Source organism: Leptinotarsa decemlineata, unplaced genomic scaffold (assembly GCF_025532065.1).
Source record: "Leptinotarsa decemlineata unplaced genomic scaffold, Ldec_3_MD MMD2_tig00026369_RagTag_RagTag, whole genome shotgun sequence".
In the NCBI taxonomy this organism is placed as follows: Eukaryota; Metazoa; Arthropoda; class Insecta; order Coleoptera; family Chrysomelidae; genus Leptinotarsa; species Leptinotarsa decemlineata.
Genome location: NW_027412709.1, coordinates 5,699,702 through 5,718,842, shown reverse-complemented (window position 1 = coordinate 5,718,842; position 19,141 = coordinate 5,699,702). Strand labels below are relative to the sequence as shown.

The 19,141-nt window shown below is 36.6% G+C and overlaps 1 long non-coding RNA gene across 1 annotated transcript; it reads right to left on the bottom strand.

Moving 5' to 3' along the window:
• Positions 1–1,405: 1,405 nt before the first annotated feature.
• Positions 1,406–3,212, bottom strand: LOC141486718 (uncharacterized). The gene is made up of 2 exons (XR_012468003.1): positions 1,969–3,212; positions 1,406–1,848 (listed from the first exon to the last, which is right to left on the bottom strand). It is a non-coding gene; the product is annotated as an uncharacterized lncRNA (long non-coding RNA).
• Between the last annotated feature and the right edge of the window lie 15,929 nt (positions 3,213–19,141).

Sequence of the window (19,141 nt, the reverse complement as noted above, 5' to 3'; positions counted from 1 at the left end):
TGGCCCTGAAGGTATTTGAGGTAATTTTTTTTCAATTCTTGTGGCGGTTTTTACCATATTTCGCATCATTTCATATTGGTTTCAATGTTGAATATTTTTAGTTTTTTTTTTTTAATTTTGAAAATGCACAGTTCATATTTTTTATCATTATTTTCAATACACCGGTTATACAAGGTATCTTTGGCTCACTCACTCTTACTCTTCTGATAGGGGCATGCGCATCAAATCAAAAATTGAAAGTATATAATTGTTGAAACTAGTCACTATCTGATTGATGTCTGTCTGTAGAAAAATTTCATATCAGGGCATGAGTTGCAAATCAGCGGAGAAAGTCTCATAGTTAGAGTATTTTCAATCTCTATAAATAATATATCGATGTTTGCTTTTCTCAGTTTCATATTATATTGAATCACAGAGTACCAAACAGTAGTCGTATACTGAATCCATATTATATATGAACTATTATTATTTCTCAAAACATAATCAGTATTAGACACGGCGATTATGTCAGTCAGTGTGATGGTTACTCGGGTTCGTTTATTGATGAGATTATAAGCTTCTAGCTAATTGATAAAATCAACGGTGTTTTATTACTGATATTGAAACAATTAATTCATGTGATTATAATCTCATCAACAGTAGGCAATACTGAGGAAAGTGGGTTTTCAATGGTAAGTATACTGTTCGAGACTCGTGTTTGAGAAGGTCGATATTCTTCTCCAATTCCAGTTAGTTTATATTCGATTTTGAAGCTCACCCAAAGCTGGTCAATCGAACTACTCGCACGATTTACTATTACCTTTTTCAAAATCATATTTGTCGTAACCATCTTTCTGGACTAAATTCAACGAAGTGTTTGGCGTTAACCATAATTTCGTTACAAATAAAATATCCGAGTTTTTTCAGTAATATTTCATTCAAATAACCAAATCCTGTGAACAATGATCTTGAGTTGAAAGTGGCGATTCTCAAGTACATCAATCTACTAACCTCCGCAGATAATCCTTCTTTAAAATATTTCTCAAAAAAAAAAAGAAGTCAAGCTCCAATATAACAGAAACGAAATATTCATCATCATCATCATCAGAGAAGAAAACAATTCATTTGTAATCAAAATTTCTTGTAAATAGTTATCATTTCTACAATTTCAAAAAACAATAACAAAAAGACAACACTGAATTTGGAAATGAAAAAAAATATGTTTCCTTCAGCATATCAAATTGGATTTCTTTAAAAAGCAGGTGAATCATTTGTAACGGTCTAAATTTACTTGTAAATATTGTAGATATTGTTCGTTTATTTACTATGGAATCGACAGAATTGTCATTTATTGATGACGAACTTTTCGTCACAGCTAGGGACACATCTGGTTTGTCAGTGTGCCCAACCTACATTTTCAAAGAAGTTGTTACGTTTCAATTTAGCACTAGATCAAACTGCTCTTATGTGACCTTTCAAAAACACTACCTTACCTTTTAAGATCTTTATTCAGAGGATATTAACAATGTAATTCAGTTACAAGTTCATTTTATTCATTTAACATCATAGTAATGGGAATCTTCCGTTCCATAGAAAACCATACCTGAAATGTACAAGAATAAATGTATGCTCCCTGACTAACTGCTTTGACCAGTACTTACGCATTCTCCTTTTGCCAATCGACGTCGGAGATCCGAAATTCCTCGCTAGGTTGAAATAGTTGTTATTGTTTGTTTCTCAGTTTTCTTCACCTATCATTTTTTTCAGCCGTTGTCTGCCTTATTCCCTATACCTTTCCGAGAATATTTCTTGCATAGATTGTTATTCATCACTTCCAGAAGGTTTACTGACATATTAGAGCCATATCGCCTGAAAAACAATATTAGTTACCTCTGGGTTTCTGAATACTGTTTGATATTTTCGGTAAATATTCTGCATAATATGAATGCTCTAATATTTGTACTGAAAGGGAAGGTTATGGCGACTTACCTTATATGTTTCTATTCCATCGCATGAATAAGGATTGGTAAATAGTTGAAAATAGGTTGGAACAATATATTTTGTAAATATTCGTAAACAAGGTTAAGAGACAGCTGTTGGTTGACATCTGCCGAACTTTCGTAGTGTCGTTCCGTCGACTTACACCGAACTAGTTCTACAGTTGTTCACGGGTGAGGGATTGATCGGTTACTCAAGTTGTCAAGGGTTGTTTTAGGGTTGCATTGCTTTGAGAAGGAGTTTTGATGGGTCATGGACTTGTTGATGATGTATCAAGTGGCTGTGGAGGAATTGTTAGATTTATGATGTTGTGCACAGCGCCCCCTTGGTGCTTGTAGTGTAGATTGGATGCACTGTGGCAACAACTGGTTAGCTGTCAGATGTGGCATTCTCTTAGTATTTGGAAGTTAGCCTTCGGTGAGCTTGGTTCGGAGTTCAAAGGGTATCATCAGACTGATTGTAGGATATATTTGGTTGTATTTGTGCCATCCTTCACGGGGATTATTTCTACAAGTCAGGATTGTATAGTGGAAGACTGATTGGTCATTTTGGTGTGGATATTTGCAGTCGGAAACTTAAGCTCTTTTGAGGATTTGTGGTGGATACCGAACTCGTGCCAGGTGGAAGGATTTCCGAAATTAGGTATGTCTGAATCACTGTCGCATCTCTCATGTGATCTTAGCTATGATATCACTTCTTCAATTCTACAACCTTCGTTTCTCGTCTCTAGATTCATAAGAAACAGAAGGCCCTCAGTCACTCATCAAGTCCCAGCAGGACTTCCGTGCAGAACACCGCACACGAAGAATCATATAGAAAACCCCTTGGCCAGGGTAAGAATTTTACCATTAAATGTGTTTTAAATGATTTTAGTAATTTCTGATTCCATCGTTATATCTCAACTGAATATTAGTATTGAAGAGAGGTTTCAACACTCATTCAATTTTCTTGATTTTTACGGATCATATGGTTATACAGGGCACCCAAAAATATACTCTTGTTATCTTGCTACTTTGCTTGATGAAAATATATCAGGGGTATTGATTAGTCAAATAGTCCTATTGAATGGGGGTTGAATCTCACCTTGTTTCATCTGATTCTGATTGAGAATTTTCTTCCGTAGGGTTTTTCTTCCTGTTTTTCTTCCTGCTTTTTCTTCCTGTTTTCCTTCCTGTTTTTCTTCCTGTTCTTCTTCCTGTTTTTCTTCCTGTTTTTCTTCCTGCTTTTTCTTCCTGTTTTTCTTCCTGCTTTTCTTCCTGCTTTTCTTCCTGCTTTTTTTCTTCCTGTTTTTCTTCCTGTTTTTCTTCCTGCTTTTCTTTTCCTGTTTTTTTTTGTCTTCGTTCCTGTTTTCCTTTATTTTCTTTCTGGATCTTATTTGGTGATCCATTACTGGTCCAGCTTGTCGTGCCCTACAGGGTGATCTATCTTGGTGGTGCTACAGGGTGATCCATCTCCGCCGTACTACAGGGTGATCCATCTCAGCAGTACTACAGGGTGATCCACTTCCGCCATACTACAGGGTAGCCTAACACCATATACCGGGTGGCCCAAAAGGAGCACGCAAGTTATAATTGATTTACTTGAAAATTTGTGCAATACTGAGATATTTAAATAATTATTTGCCCTTATGTTTATTGATACCTGTTGATATAGTGTTGTTTATCGTTTATTGATTAAGAGTTGTTTATTGATACCTGATTGACATAGATATTTGTGAAACGGAAATTGAGGTATATTCTTCCTTTCACGATTGCTGATTGACACCGATGCGCCTACGCCTGAGCTCACGCGACGCAAACGAGTTTGTCTTACCATCCGATACTAGTATTTACGATTTCACCTACTCAATTTTCGTGGTAGTTTTACTCGACGTATTGTAGTTTTTTTTGAGCGTCGTTACTACCGTAATTTATGGCTGATTGAATTCGTGGTTAGATACACCGCGCTCTTGTATGGACATTTGAACATCGCGTAGTAGTGTGAATATTGCATTGTTGTCTTAGAAGCGTTGTTGGTTAATCCATGTAAGTTAGGATTACTGAATAAATCATATTGGGGATTTTTATCTTTTATTTTCAATATTAATTGGTAAGTTATTGATATTGTGAGTTACTTAGGGTATCTGGAGGATTAAATTTACCTGGCGCCCATTAAGATCTATTTGAAATTTGCTAAGTTGTTTAACCCACTCCCGTCTCCACTGTTTAGCTTAGCCGCGGATACCCATCTGTCTTATTTGTTACCGACAGATGATTTAGTCCCCTCTTGTGGTTTGTGAGGTGACATTTTGGCGCCCAACGTGGGGCACTTAAAAGAAGGTTTTTTTTTGCGTTTTGGCTTTAGTAGGTGACTTTTGGAAACTTTGGAAAAATATAAATATTTTTTTTTTAATTGATACCACTCTAGTAGAATAGCGTTATGGCAAGAAGACTGGTAATAAATCGTCTTGATAAAGACGAACTGACCTATGAATTAGCATATCGGGGCGTAGCAACTGGCACTTGCGAGGAAATGAGACATCGTTTGGTTCAAGTAATGCAGATGGAAAGGTACGGCGAGAGTCTTCGATATCCTTCATATCCATTCACTTTCGAGGAAGATGAGGCTGCAATCAGAGGGAAACTAGATGATATCAGAAGGCTGATTGATGACATAACCGATGCTGGAACGAGTAGCGGGGCAATGAAACTTCAGACCAAGCTAGCACATGTGTTGAATCGTATAGACAATATGGACCCAGATAAGGATAAGGACAAAGAAACCCGGAAATCCGAACTCCTGGGTTTGGCTCTGTCGTTGATGGACGAATTTTCACATAAAGTTGACAGCAGCAAGAGAAGTGATACGAAGCGTGTGCCGGTTGCACTAAATCAATTAGAAAGCAGATTGGGAGCGCAATCATTCCATGCTAACTTAGGAGCAGTTGCTCGATCGTCTCTGACGGAAGATCCAGTCTTTGACCCATGCTCAACCAGTAAAATGATTCCGCCTTATAAATGGAATCTGAAGAAGTTTTCTGGAGATGGTAAAGGAATGTCGGTGACAGCATTTTTCGAGGGAATAGAGGAGTTGAGACTAGCGCGACATGTCCCCAACGCTGTTTTGTTGGACTCAGGTGTGGACCTTTTTGCTGACAAGGCGTATCAATTTTATAAAGATTGTCGGAATCGAGTATCGACCTGGGAAGAACTAGTGGAAGAGTTTCGAGAAGAATATCTCTCTGCCAATCATTCTGACGCATTGTTCGAAGAATTGCAGAAAAGGACTCAACACCACTCAGAAACCATCGGAGTTTATCTTGCAGTGATGTCAAGCTACTTCAGCCGCCTAGGTTGCCCAATGACAGAGGAAGCTAAGCTGAACATAGTTATGAAGAATTTACATCCCTTTTACCAAGACAGATTACGTGAACCCTTACCCACAACCATTTCAGAACTTCGCTCGGTATGTCGAAGAATGGAAGCCAGAAGGGACATAATCAATAGCTACGTAGAACCATCAGCACGTCGTGGCAACGTGATAGAGAAGGATTTGGCTTTCGTAGAGGTCACCAAGGAATTGAATGCCTTAGAGATAGCAACGGCACGAATTCCGTCGAACAATCAGTCGAAGGAGATAGTATGTTTCCGATGCGATCAACCCGGACATCGTGCTATAGGATGTGCTCTACCGAAGCAACTGGAATGCTACAGATGTAAGAGAAAAGGGTATACCGTTCGTAATTGTCCAAACTGCTCCGTGTCGGGAAACGACAAGCGACGCCTTTGAATCGTCGAGGGGAAGGCGCTCGCAAATTGCACTCGGCGACTGCTATTCAACCAATCCTTGATTATATTCTGGATCACGCCGAAAACGATGAGAGACCCTACCTTAAAGTTGAAGTCTTGGGGCGTAGTTTACTGGGGTTATTAGACTCAGGTGCCTCAGCCACTATCTTGGGACACCCAGGTTGGCAAATCGTAAAAGATTTGGTACATTTGAATTCAGCAAAGAGAATTAGTTGCACTGTTGCCAATGGTCAAGTATGTGAAAGTATAGGAGAATGTGAAGTGCCATTTTGTTTAAGAGGCAAGCTGAAATTAATTCGAGTTTTAGTGGTTCCTGATGTCCCTCATCACTTAATTTTGGGAACGAATTTCTGGAGAGCAATGGGAGTGGTTCCGAATCTGAGGCACAACGAGTGGAAATTTTCTGAGGAAATTTGCTATCTGAACGCATTGGACCATCTTCGAGGACAAACAGTTTTATCACCATTGGAAGAGGCCCGGCTAAACGCTGTAGTAGAGAAGAACAAGGAGCTCATGGGGAATAATTTAGGCTGTACGAATCTAGCTGAACATGTCATCGTGACCAACTCACCACCCATCAAACAGCGTTATTATCCAGTGTCGCCTATTATTCAACAACATATTGATCGAGAACTAACAGAGATGTTGAAGAACGATATTATCGAGAAGTCGAATAGTGGCTGGTCGTCACCGGTTCTTCTCGTTAAGAAGAAAGATGGGAGCTACCGCTTTTGCGTTGATTACAGAAAACTAAATTCGGTAACGGAACGAGACAGCTACCCTCTCCCATATGTTTCCCACACGCTCGATAAATTGAAAAATGCACATTATTTATCCTCTCTTGATATCAAGTCTGCGTATTGGCAAGTTCCTGTGGCGGAAAAGTCGAGACCGTATACAGCGTTTACCGTTCCTGGGCGTGGTTTGTTCCAATTTAAAAGGATGCCGTTCGGATTACATAATTCACCAGCAACGTGGCAGAGGTTGATCGATACCGTCCTAGGACCTGAACTAGAACCACACGTCTTCGTCTATTTGGATGATGTAGTGATCGTTACCCAAACGCTGGAGAAACATCTGACAATTCTTGATGAAGTTTTCCGCAGATTGAGAGAAGCAAATCTCACTGTTAGCTTCGAAAAGTGTCAATTTTGTAGGCCAGAAATGAAGTATTTGGGATACGTTGTAGATAGAAATGGGTTGCATGTCGACCCCGATAAAGTCAAGGCTATGTTGCAGCTTCCTAGACCAGAATCGGTAAAAGATGTCAGGAGACTGGTGGGTACTTTTTCCTGGTACAGGAGATTCATACCTGAGTTTGCATCCATCGTTTCTCCACTCACATCGCTGCTGAAAAAGGGTAGAAAGTTTGATTGGACCGAAACTTGCGATATCGCTTTTCAGAAGATGAAGGAACGTCTTATATCAGCACCAGTCTTGAGCTGTCCGGATTATTCCCTCCCATTTGTTCTGCAAACAGACGCCTCGGCATTTGGAATTGGCGCTGTTCTCACTCAGACTCGCGAGGATGAGGACGTAGTAATTTGCTATTTGAGTAGATCATTGACGAAACAAGAGCGCAATTTTTCTACTACAGAAAGGGAATGCTTGGCCGTGCTGTGGGCGATTGAAAAACTGCGACCTTATTTAGAAGCTATTCCGTTCACCGTAATAACCGATCACTATTCCTTGGTCTGGTTACAGAATTTGAAAGATCCATCAGGACGACTGGCAAGATGGGCAGTCCGCATGCAGCAATATGACTTCAAAATTGTTCACAGGAAAGGGAAGGATCACATCGTTCCTGACACCCTTTCTCGATCGGTCCCAGTCATTGATGCCATCAACCAGCAGATGAAAGAAGAGATTTTGGACAAGTGGTACCTGCGCGTGAAAGATCGAGTGAGTTTACAACCCGAAAAATACCCCAATTGGAGATTCTCTCAGGGATCACTCTACAAGTACGTCAAACCGTGTTACGTGGAATTAGAAGACCAAACCGACGTTTGGAAGTTAGTTGTACCAAAAGCGGATCGGAAGAAAATTCTTATTGAAGCTCATGCAGACCCGACCTCAGGACATCAAGGAATATTCAAAACCTACCATCGTATCAGGGAAAGGCATTATTGGCCAAAGATGAAATCTGACGTGTCGAAGTTTGTTCGAAATTGTTCCACTTGTTCCGCCTATAAACCCGACCTCAGAGGACCAAATGGACTAATGACTCCACAACCGAAAGTGACCCGGCCATGGGAAATGATCGCCAGTGATATCATGGGACCCTTACCTAGATCTACAAAAGGCAATAAATTTATCTTAGTCGTAACAGATTACTTTAGCAAGTTTTCATTAGTCTTTCCGCTAAGATCGTCAACAGCAGAAATCATCGTAAGGAAGATCGAAGAGGAAGTTTTTCTGGTATATGGAGTTCCCCGAATTCTTTTGTGCGATAATGGGCCGCAATACCGATCTCGACAGATGAGAAAACTCGTGGAAGAATATAAGGTGAAAATTAGGTATAATGCCCATTATCATCCTCAGGCAAACCCGACTGAACGAGTGAACAGAACATTGAAGTCAATGTTGGCTATGTATGTGTCCGATAATCACAGGACCTGGGATTTCAACTTACCCAAGCTATCATGCGCCTTGAGAACGGCTCGACATGAGACGACTAACCACACTCCATATTTCGTGAATTTCGGCCGCTCAATGGTTTTGTGCGGAGAGGAGATCTCTCGGAGGAAAAATCTATTGGTTGATAGTGAACCTGCTGAAGATTCGAGGCCTGAAGGATTCAGAAAACTCTTTGAGGAGATAAGGAAAAGGTTAGATGTGGCTGCTCGAAAGAATGAAAAAACTTATAACCTTCGAAGAAGGAGTGAAGAATTTTGGCCAAATCAACCCGTTTGGAGGAAGAATTTTGTGGTATCAGAGGCGGACAAATATTTTAGTGCTAAGCTAGCGCCAAGATTTGTCGGGCCTTTTTATATTAAAAAAAGGGTATCCCCGTGGACATATGAATTAAGAGATGAAGACGGTAATTATAAGGGGATATGGAATGCGAAGGACCTAAAGTCAGCTAGCGCTGATGAAAATTTACGCTAGTAAATTTTCTTGAGGCAAGGGGGGAATTGTAACGGTCTAAATTTACTTGTAAATATTGTAGATATTGTTCGTTTATTTACTATGGAATCGACAGAATTGTCATTTATTGATGACGAACTTTTCGTCACAGCTAGGGACACATCTGGTTTGTCAGTGTGCCCAACCTACATTTTCAAAGAAGTTGTTACGTTTCAATTTAGCACTAGATCAAACTGCTCTTATGTGACCTTTCAAAAACACTACCTTACCTTTTAAGATCTTTATTCAGAGGATATTAACAATGTAATTCAGTTACAAGTTCATTTTATTCATTTAACATCATAGTAATGGGAATCTTCCGTTCCATAGAAAACCATACCTGAAATGTACAAGAATAAATGTATGCTCCCTGACTAACTGCTTTGACCAGTACTTACGCATTCTCCTTTTGCCAATCGACGTCGGAGATCCGAAATTCCTCGCTAGGTTGAAATAGTTGTTATTGTTTGTTTCTCAGTTTTCTTCACCTATCATTTTTTTCAGCCGTTGTCTGCCTTATTCCCTATACCTTTCCGAGAATATTTCTTGCATAGATTGTTATTCATCACTTCCAGAAGGTTTACTGACATATTAGAGCCATATCGCCTGAAAAACAATATTAGTTACCTCTGGGTTTCTGAATACTGTTTGATATTTTCGGTAAATATTCTGCATAATATGAATGCTCTAATATTTGTACTGAAAGGGAAGGTTATGGCGACTTACCTTATATGTTTCTATTCCATCGCATGAATAAGGATTGGTAAATAGTTGAAAATAGGTTGGAACAATATATTTTGTAAATATTCGTAAACAAGGTTAAGAGACAGCTGTTGGTTGACATCTGCCGAACTTTCGTAGTGTCGTTCCGTCGACTTACACCGAACTAGTTCTACAGTTGTTCACGGGTGAGGGATTGATCGGTTACTCAAGTTGTCAAGGGTTGTTTTAGGGTTGCATTGCTTTGAGAAGGAGTTTTGATGGGTCATGGACTTGTTGATGATGTATCAAGTGGCTGTGGAGGAATTGTTAGATTTATGATGTTGTGCACAGCGCCCCCTTGGTGCTTGTAGTGTAGATTGGATGCACTGTGGCAACAACTGGTTAGCTGTCAGATGTGGCATTCTCTTAGTATTTGGAAGTTAGCCTTCGGTGAGCTTGGTTCGGAGTTCAAAGGGTATCATCAGACTGATTGTAGGATATATTTGGTTGTATTTGTGCCATCCTTCACGGGGATTATTTCTACAAGTCAGGATTGTATAGTGGAAGACTGATTGGTCATTTTGGTGTGGATATTTGCAGTCGGAAACTTAAGCTCTTTTGAGGATTTGTGGTGGATACCGAACTCGTGCCAGGTGGAAGGATTTCCGAAATTAGGTATGTCTGAATCACTGTCGCATCTCTCATGTGATCTTAGCTATGATATCACTTCTTCAATTCTACAACCTTCGTTTCTCGTCTCTAGATTCATAAGAAACAGAAGGCCCTCAGTCACTCATCAAGTCCCAGCAGGACTTCCGTGCAGAACACCGCACACGAAGAATCATATAGAAAACCCCTTGGCCAGGGTAAGAATTTTACCATTAAATGTGTTTTAAATGATTTTAGTAATTTCTGATTCCATCGTTATATCTCAACTGAATATTAGTATTGAAGAGAGGTTTCAACACTCATTCAATTTTCTTGATTTTTACGGATCATATGGTTATACAGGGCACCCAAAAATATACTCTTGTTATCTTGCTACTTTGCTTGATGAAAATATATCAGGGGTATTGATTAGTCAAATAGTCCTATTGAATGGGGGTTGAATCTCACCTTGTTTCATCTGATTCTGATTGAGAATTTTCTTCCGTAGGGTTTTTCTTCCTGTTTTTCTTCCTGCTTTTTCTTCCTGTTTTCCTTCCTGTTTTTCTTCCTGTTCTTCTTCCTGTTTTTCTTCCTGTTTTTCTTCCTGCTTTTTCTTCCTGTTTTTCTTCCTGCTTTTCTTCCTGCTTTTCTTCCTGCTTTTTTTCTTCCTGTTTTTCTTCCTGTTTTTCTTCCTGCTTTTCTTTTCCTGTTTTTTTTTGTCTTCGTTCCTGTTTTCCTTTATTTTCTTTCTGGATCTTATTTGGTGATCCATTACTGGTCCAGCTTGTCGTGCCCTACAGGGTGATCTATCTTGGTGGTGCTACAGGGTGATCCATCTCCGCCGTACTACAGGGTGATCCATCTCAGCAGTACTACAGGGTGATCCACTTCCGCCATACTACAGGGTAGCCTAACACCATATACCGGGTGGCCCAAAAGGAGCACGCAAGTTATAATTGATTTACTTGAAAATTTGTGCAATACTGAGATATTTAAATAATTATTTGCCCTTATGTTTATTGATACCTGTTGATATAGTGTTGTTTATCGTTTATTGATTAAGAGTTGTTTATTGATACCTGATTGACATAGATATTTGTGAAACGGAAATTGAGGTATATTCTTCCTTTCACGATTGCTGATTGACACCGATGCGCCTACGCCTGAGCTCACGCGACGCAAACGAGTTTGTCTTACCATCCGATACTAGTATTTACGATTTCACCTACTCAATTTTCGTGGTAGTTTTACTCGACGTATTGTAGTTTTTTTTGAGCGTCGTTACTACCGTAATTTATGGCTGATTGAATTCGTGGTTAGATACACCGCGCTCTTGTATGGACATTTGAACATCGCGTAGTAGTGTGAATATTGCATTGTTGTCTTAGAAGCGTTGTTGGTTAATCCATGTAAGTTAGGATTACTGAATAAATCATATTGGGGATTTTTATCTTTTATTTCCAATATTAATTGGTAAGTTATTGATATTGTGAGTTACTTAGGGTATCTGGAGGATTAAATTTACCTGGCGCCCATTAAGATCTATTTGAAATTTGCTAAGTTGTTTAACCCACTCCCGTCTCCACTGTTTAGCTTAGCCGCGGATACCCATCTGTCTTATTTGTTACCGACAGATGATTTAGTCCCCTCTTGTGGTTTGTGAGGTGACACATTTCTGTCAAGAAAAAACAATGAAGATAAAAACAGGCGAAGCCGCATGTCGTATGACGTATGCCCTTCTATAAATAGTCGTGGGTTCTCGTCACTCCAGTGACGACAGTTTTTTTTATTCTTATGCCCTTTGAATAAAAAGCCATTCGTCACTGAAGCAAATATTTTTGATAAGCCGAGGTTCTGCGATAATTATAGTTGTCATAATTTCACAAAATTCAATTCTTCTGTCGGTGTCATCGTCACTAAGTTCTGCAATTCAAGTACTTTTCCCACAGATTCTCGGGATAATTCGGTTGCTGTAGCTGCCTGACGACTCGATGAAGTATGGTTCATTACAAACTGTCCCAGTATGTCAATTTGCGTCAATTTTGTTCAGTAATTTTAGTCGATTTCTTTTCATTTGTGACAGTACCAGTTTCTTAAAATTTTGCTACTAGTCAACGAATGTACACGTGACTTTATTTTCTCTACGGGTGCCTCTCGTTAAATATTTCAGTTATTCTTTACAAACACTCATTTTCTTCACCATAGCTGAGAACCATTTTCACACGATCAGCTGTGTTGTACACCATTGTTACAGATGAAAATTATGTTGTTCGTGTACAAAGTCTCGAAATGAAAATCAAATGTATTTATACTGAGAGTATCGTTTTTCACCTTAGAGAAAAAAAGATGCAATACAAAAATACGTCTCAAAAACGAATTTATCAAACAACCCTATTTTTTTACTTTCAATTATCCACTGGGTCGAATTTTTTCAGGTTCAAATAAACAAAAATACGATGAGAATAAGAATGTTTTCGAATATTATTTGAATTAATAATAGAAAATAAAATTTAGATTCAAACAGAGAGTGTTTCATTTCATAAACCAAAACTTACTACATCGAATGTAGCTTTGTAGAGTGATATTGAAGATCATTCCTCAAGAGCTTTCAGATAAGGTACCATAAGTAGGGTTGTCATTTGAGAATATAAAGTTGGGGTGGTTGGGGGCGACGGGATAAATGAAAACAAGTTACCTATTGCATCATTTTTTCCGTCTTCCTGTTATGGAAGTAGTTTTCAATTTCCTATATTTTATTTGGTTGCCCAGATATAGTCATTGTAAGTTTTCAAGTTGTCGTCCTGTATATACCAAAAAGCAAACAATCTTCTTGAGCCAGCTCACCTTAATCCTGTTTATAGATTGGATATTGCTCGATTACGTCCGCTTGTTAACTTTCATCAACCATATAAACGAGGTCGTCAAATAGGGAATTATTGATGAGAAACATGAAGGAATATACATCCTCCAACTGTTGCTTCATTCAAATCTCAAGGAAAATTCCAATTTACAAGAAACATTTGGTGATTGCAGTAACTTCCAGTAAGGGCTTGTAGTCAAATTTCAGTTAGTTGTTGATATGTTCTTTGATCATTACATAAAACCGTACTTCCCATTCCTTTTTATACAATTGAATTCAATTTCCACCATTTGAAATGAAGCTGTAGTCGTAGTCACTAATGAACATTATACATAGTGATTCAACAATGGATGAGAGCTGCTTCTTTATCAGAAAGGAAAGAAATGTGTCGAATATAACTTGTAAGGAATATTGAAAACTATGTTTTGAAAATATTCATCACCATGCAGAGTGATTTACGAAAGTTTGATTGTTTCAAATGAAATACCATTTATATTTTCATCAGCTTTTTTGTGTTTTTTGTATCGGAAATATGAATGTGTATGGATTTGTAGCAAGAAAGTGATATTTATGCCACAAAAAAATTCATTCGATTTTGTATATTCTTGACTCGACAATTACAGCCTTTTTTATAGGTACATCGATTATATTAACAAAAACATAAAATTTACGAACTAACAAGAAACTGATAATTCGATAAACTTTTCAGACCTCACGATTACAAAATGGAAAACAAACATTAATTTGCAATTTAACACAAACCAACCCTTACAGACACAACAATAGCATGATTAACGCACCCACCAGTATCCCGATGTTCACAGAGAATTTCAATAAGCATTGAATATGACAAAAGTATATCCATACAATAAAAATATCACTATCAACTAGAAAACACATACTTATACAGGTTAGGTTAGGTCCAAAGTGAGTGGGTCAAATCGACCCTACATCACAATCCGCAAGGGTTTATTGTGGCTCACACCTATTTACATTTGATCAAATGAACCCAGCTTCTTAACGAAGCCGATTAGTTTGTGAGGAGAATGGCCTTTCGAGTCAGATGGTAAGAATATGGCTCTGCCGAACTCTAAAAACCTGATTCAGTCCCCAGCGGGGCAGGCACAAAGTATGTGCCTTGCTGTTTCATCATTTTCCAAACAGAGGCGACACACACTATCATTCGACAGACCGAGTCTCTGCATATGATGATTCAAATGACAGTGTCCTGTAGGAAGGCCTGTTAGACATCGTAGTTCATCCCTACTGCAGTCCAACAACTGTTTGGTATCAAGCTTCGAAGGGTGAATGAACTCCTTAGAGTGAGCCAATCCTGTAAGATCCTGTCAGAGGCCCATAAATCTTATTGCCATTCAGGTGTTCAATGTTATTTTGGCAAAGCCTATAGCGATGCCAATGACAGGTTCTGGGCTGATGAATCTGCTTTCAGCAACCTCCTTTGCAAGGGAGTGAACAGTATCATTGTCTTTCAGGTCAGTATGGCGAGGAATCCAGACCAGAGGCAATCTGTTAAGAATTTCTAATGAGGACAGTTGTTTTTGGCAATTTGCTACCAATTTAGGCGTTGCTCGGTAGAGGAATATCAACAGGTAAAATGAAAATAATTACCAACAAAATAGAACTAACATAGCATATGAGACTGGTAACTGCTTGGGTAAAAACATAAAACAGGAATACTTTTGTTTGAATACACGAATACAATTGAATAGATCATATATTCCTTTATAGAGTCGACTAAATTAACCAATTCAAAATCAACATTTCTCAGAATCCCAATTGAATAGCTCGTTGCTCAACTTGGAGAACGTTTACGTATTGTAATTACTACATATGTCATTTGTCAAACTAAATATATTCAAAAAATCTTTTTCGCCTCGTACTCGTCATTGAGCACGCTGGAAATAACTTTATAATTTTTAAACAAAATATTAATATTTGAAACCCAAACGGGTATTTATCTATTCTATTTATCTATTCATTATTACTAAGGTTTTATACTTTGACTCTACAGGATCTTCTTGGATATACTTGACGAGTAAGTAATTCAAAAAAGAATTTGAAGTTCAACATTGAACAAATTTCACTACTATTACTCACTTGCAGATATCGCACTGATGATGGCGTAATAGCCCAAAGGGCTTTGCAATTTGCAAATGCATAATTTGCACGAAATACGACCCTATTCCTGATTTATCAGTCACGTGTATGCAACTTCAACAAATGTCACCACAGAAAGAGCAACTAGTCAAAAATGAACAAAGAGAACAAATCAGCAGTTATGGAACTAACATATCGATCGTACCTAAGAAATTTAGAATTGAAAATAACCGAACATAAAAGATATTTTTAACTGTCAATCACCTTCAAACAAATGAAGAAAATTAATTCAACCTATGCTTGCCACCTCCAAAGAACAACTATGATTTCAACATGGACTACTATACAGGGTATTTCATATTCTATGGTCTATTAGACGTATCTAGGGAACAAAAAAAGATGAGAATTTAAAACTTTGGGTATCGATGTAGGTAGCTGTGATCTATGGTATGAACATATCTTATCACCGCAATGTTACCACATCTACATGTAAAAGGCATCAACTTGGAAATTTCAAATTGAACACCCTATACATTAGGTATATCATTTTTGAATTCTGCATCAAAATCCATATTACTTGTTTGAACATGTTCTATACTTATCACTCATCGTTTTTAAAATATTTATTATTTTGTAATTTTTTTTTGGGGAAAACATGGTATTTTCAATATTTAATATCGCATGAATTAACTGATACATCTAACCCAACTCATGGCAACATTGAGCTAAGATATGGTAGTTCTTATTTCAGAATGGAATGCTAATAATATTCCATACAGGGTGTCTGAAAAATACGTCTCAATTTGTATTTTCGATAAACGACCATAACTGAATTTTTTCAAATGGAACAGCCTGTATATTATTCAATTTTCGAATTTAGTCAACTTATGTGAACAACTTTGACTAACCATCTTTTATGCCTATCTCTGACCGTTTAAGAGATATTAACTATTTGAAAAAAATCGCTTCTATGCAAGCATAAAATTTCCAATAAAATCAAAAATCAAGTGCACGATGCACACATTCTTGAAAATTCAGCTTTGCTGATATTTTTTTTCGTTTCTAATAGGAAGTAATTCTTTTGAAATCTACCTATCTATCAAGAATGATACAATAATCTAATTAGATTCCGACAACTATATTTCTGAAAGTAATATTGTATTGTGATTGTTTTTTCAAAATCTTCCTGTTCTACCAGAATCAATCATGTATCATTTACGTTTTGTAATTGTCTACTGTTGTATGGAAGATATTGCACAATAGTTTGATGTTGTATGAAATATATCATAATATGTTCTGAAATCACCTGATTTTTTATGAAAATCCATAACGTATCCACCGTAATCGATCAGTGTATTCATACATCAAATTCTATTTGGCACTGATATATGTGATTTACTTGAACCTCGCAATCATCATTTCATTGTTATAATTCTTCTAAATTGACTATGACTCACCTTGCGTTGACACAGAATTATTTCAATGTTATAAGTCATCTTTGTCGTTCTAGATTTTCAAAATGTTGACGTCTGATACAATTTCACCACTTCAACAATATTAAATTGCTGATTGAAAATAAATTCAGATTGGTTTCGACTCCAAAACAAAAAACAGAAAAAAACCATTATTTACCTATTGCGAAATTGTTCAGATACGCAGATAATAGTCTATTATCAAATGTAGGTAGAAGTGTTTTTTAAAGTACCGATTATACATATTCCGCGAATCACTTAGTAAAATGTTGTAACATTGTGAAAGTTCTATCCAACCATGTAACGAATTTAATAATATATTCATTACAGGGAATTGATACATTCACGTCAATTTCAACGAATTTTCAGAAGACTGGAGAAATTTAGGATGGCAGTTGTTATTGGGCTTTCCCAATAACATGACAGTCGACTCATAAAATTTGCATGTATGATATAAAAATATTCTCACAATGTTGTTTTTTTTTTCGTAAATTTTGTTAGAATCGAAAATAATCACTGCTCTCAAATTGAAAATCATTGAATGACTTCACTTCAATTCATAGTTCAGAGAAAAATATGAAAAGTGTTGTCATACAAACAAATATATCGAAACAAAATTTCATGAACTATGAAATGGAAATTAGGGAAACTATTTGAGAAATGTTTTTGATTTTAGAATGAGAAACCTACAAATTGCTATGAAATTTGAATATGTTATTGAAAAAATATCGGTACATGCTAGTTTGTATAAATAATTTCAGAAAATAATATTTTCTAAGAAATTAACTTATATTTTCCGCTTTTTTGTTATTTGAAGATTCGGAGTTCTTCGAATGAAGCATGACAAATAAAATTATTCAATGAAAGCGGTTGAAATTGAAACATATTTCAACAGCAGATCTGATTCATTACTAACTTCATTATCATTTTATTGAGAGATATTTATTGAATAACAATCAGACATTATATCTTTTTGTGATGCACTCTTTGAAACCTCTGGAATTTCGAAGTTATTTTCAGTTTTTGTACATGTCTTCAGTTGCGATAACCGATTACTATGTAAAAAATCACTGCTCAATTCAATGTAACTGAAATAAATTCCAAAGGATACATTACGAGCTTCACATAGTGGAAATATTGGAGAGAAAAGTCAAAAAAGCATCTACAATCATTGATAGATAAATGATCAGCAAGCACCAGTAGATATAGTTTTGGATATGTGTCCAAATATCTACGTTGGAACAAATCGTGTCCCTACTGCTCAAGAAGCTTAGACAGAACTAGAAAATGCTTTTAAAAGTACTAGACTTTCTAGGGAAATAACCATGAAACCTCAAATACATTTCATATTTTCCAACACTCCAAAGATGACAGACTATAGAGCTCGAATTTTAGAAAGGCTGAAAGAGTAATAGAACGTTGAAAGAGAAATATATGATATATATATATATATATATATATATATATATATATATATATATATAAAATGAATAGATAAGTACTTTTTGATCATTCCCATATTGAAGACAAAATGGGAAAAAAACAAGTCAATCGAGGACCGCCTGCCCGGTACTGACGATGCCCAATAGGCTGAAACAGCTGTCTACCGGTGGCTCTTAAATTGAAATCAATATGGGAATGATCAAAAAGTATTCATCTATTCATTTTTTGATTTTTATGGAATTACTTTCCAGCAGCTTGACTGCATCAACCTTTCTGGATATATATATATATATATATATATATATATATATATATATATATATATATATATATATATAAAACTTGGGAATTTCTTTGGGTGAACAGCAGAACGGAAGTGTACTCTTATAACACAAGTTATTCCAATATTTCGATAAAATTTATTATCATCCTCAGGGAAAAGCTACAAATGTTTTATGGTGATAATACAATATGAAAAAGTTTTTTTTTTTATTTTAATAATGATATAAAAATTTTTTAACAACTTACTGTTAGTGAGGTTGGCCGTGTCGAAAAGAATGTTATATCTAAACAATTGAAACATGTCAATACAATAATTGACATGTTTCAATTGTTTAGATATAACATTCTTTTCGACACGGCCAACCTCACTAACAGTAAGTTGTTGAAAAATTTTTATATCATTATTAAAAAAAAAAAAAAAAACTTTTTCATGTTGTATTATCACCATAAAACATTTGTGGCTTTTCCCTGAGGATGATAATAAATTTTATCGAAATATTGGAATAACTTGTGTTATAAGAGTACACTTCCGTTCTGCTGTTCACCCAAAGAAATTCCCAAGTTTTGTTCTTAACTAGTCAGCAAAGACTGTGCTTCAACTATATATATATATATATATATATATATATATATATATATATATATATATATATATATATATATATATATATATATATATATGAATATATAAACAGAAGTTAATATCGGACATAGCACTCATGAAA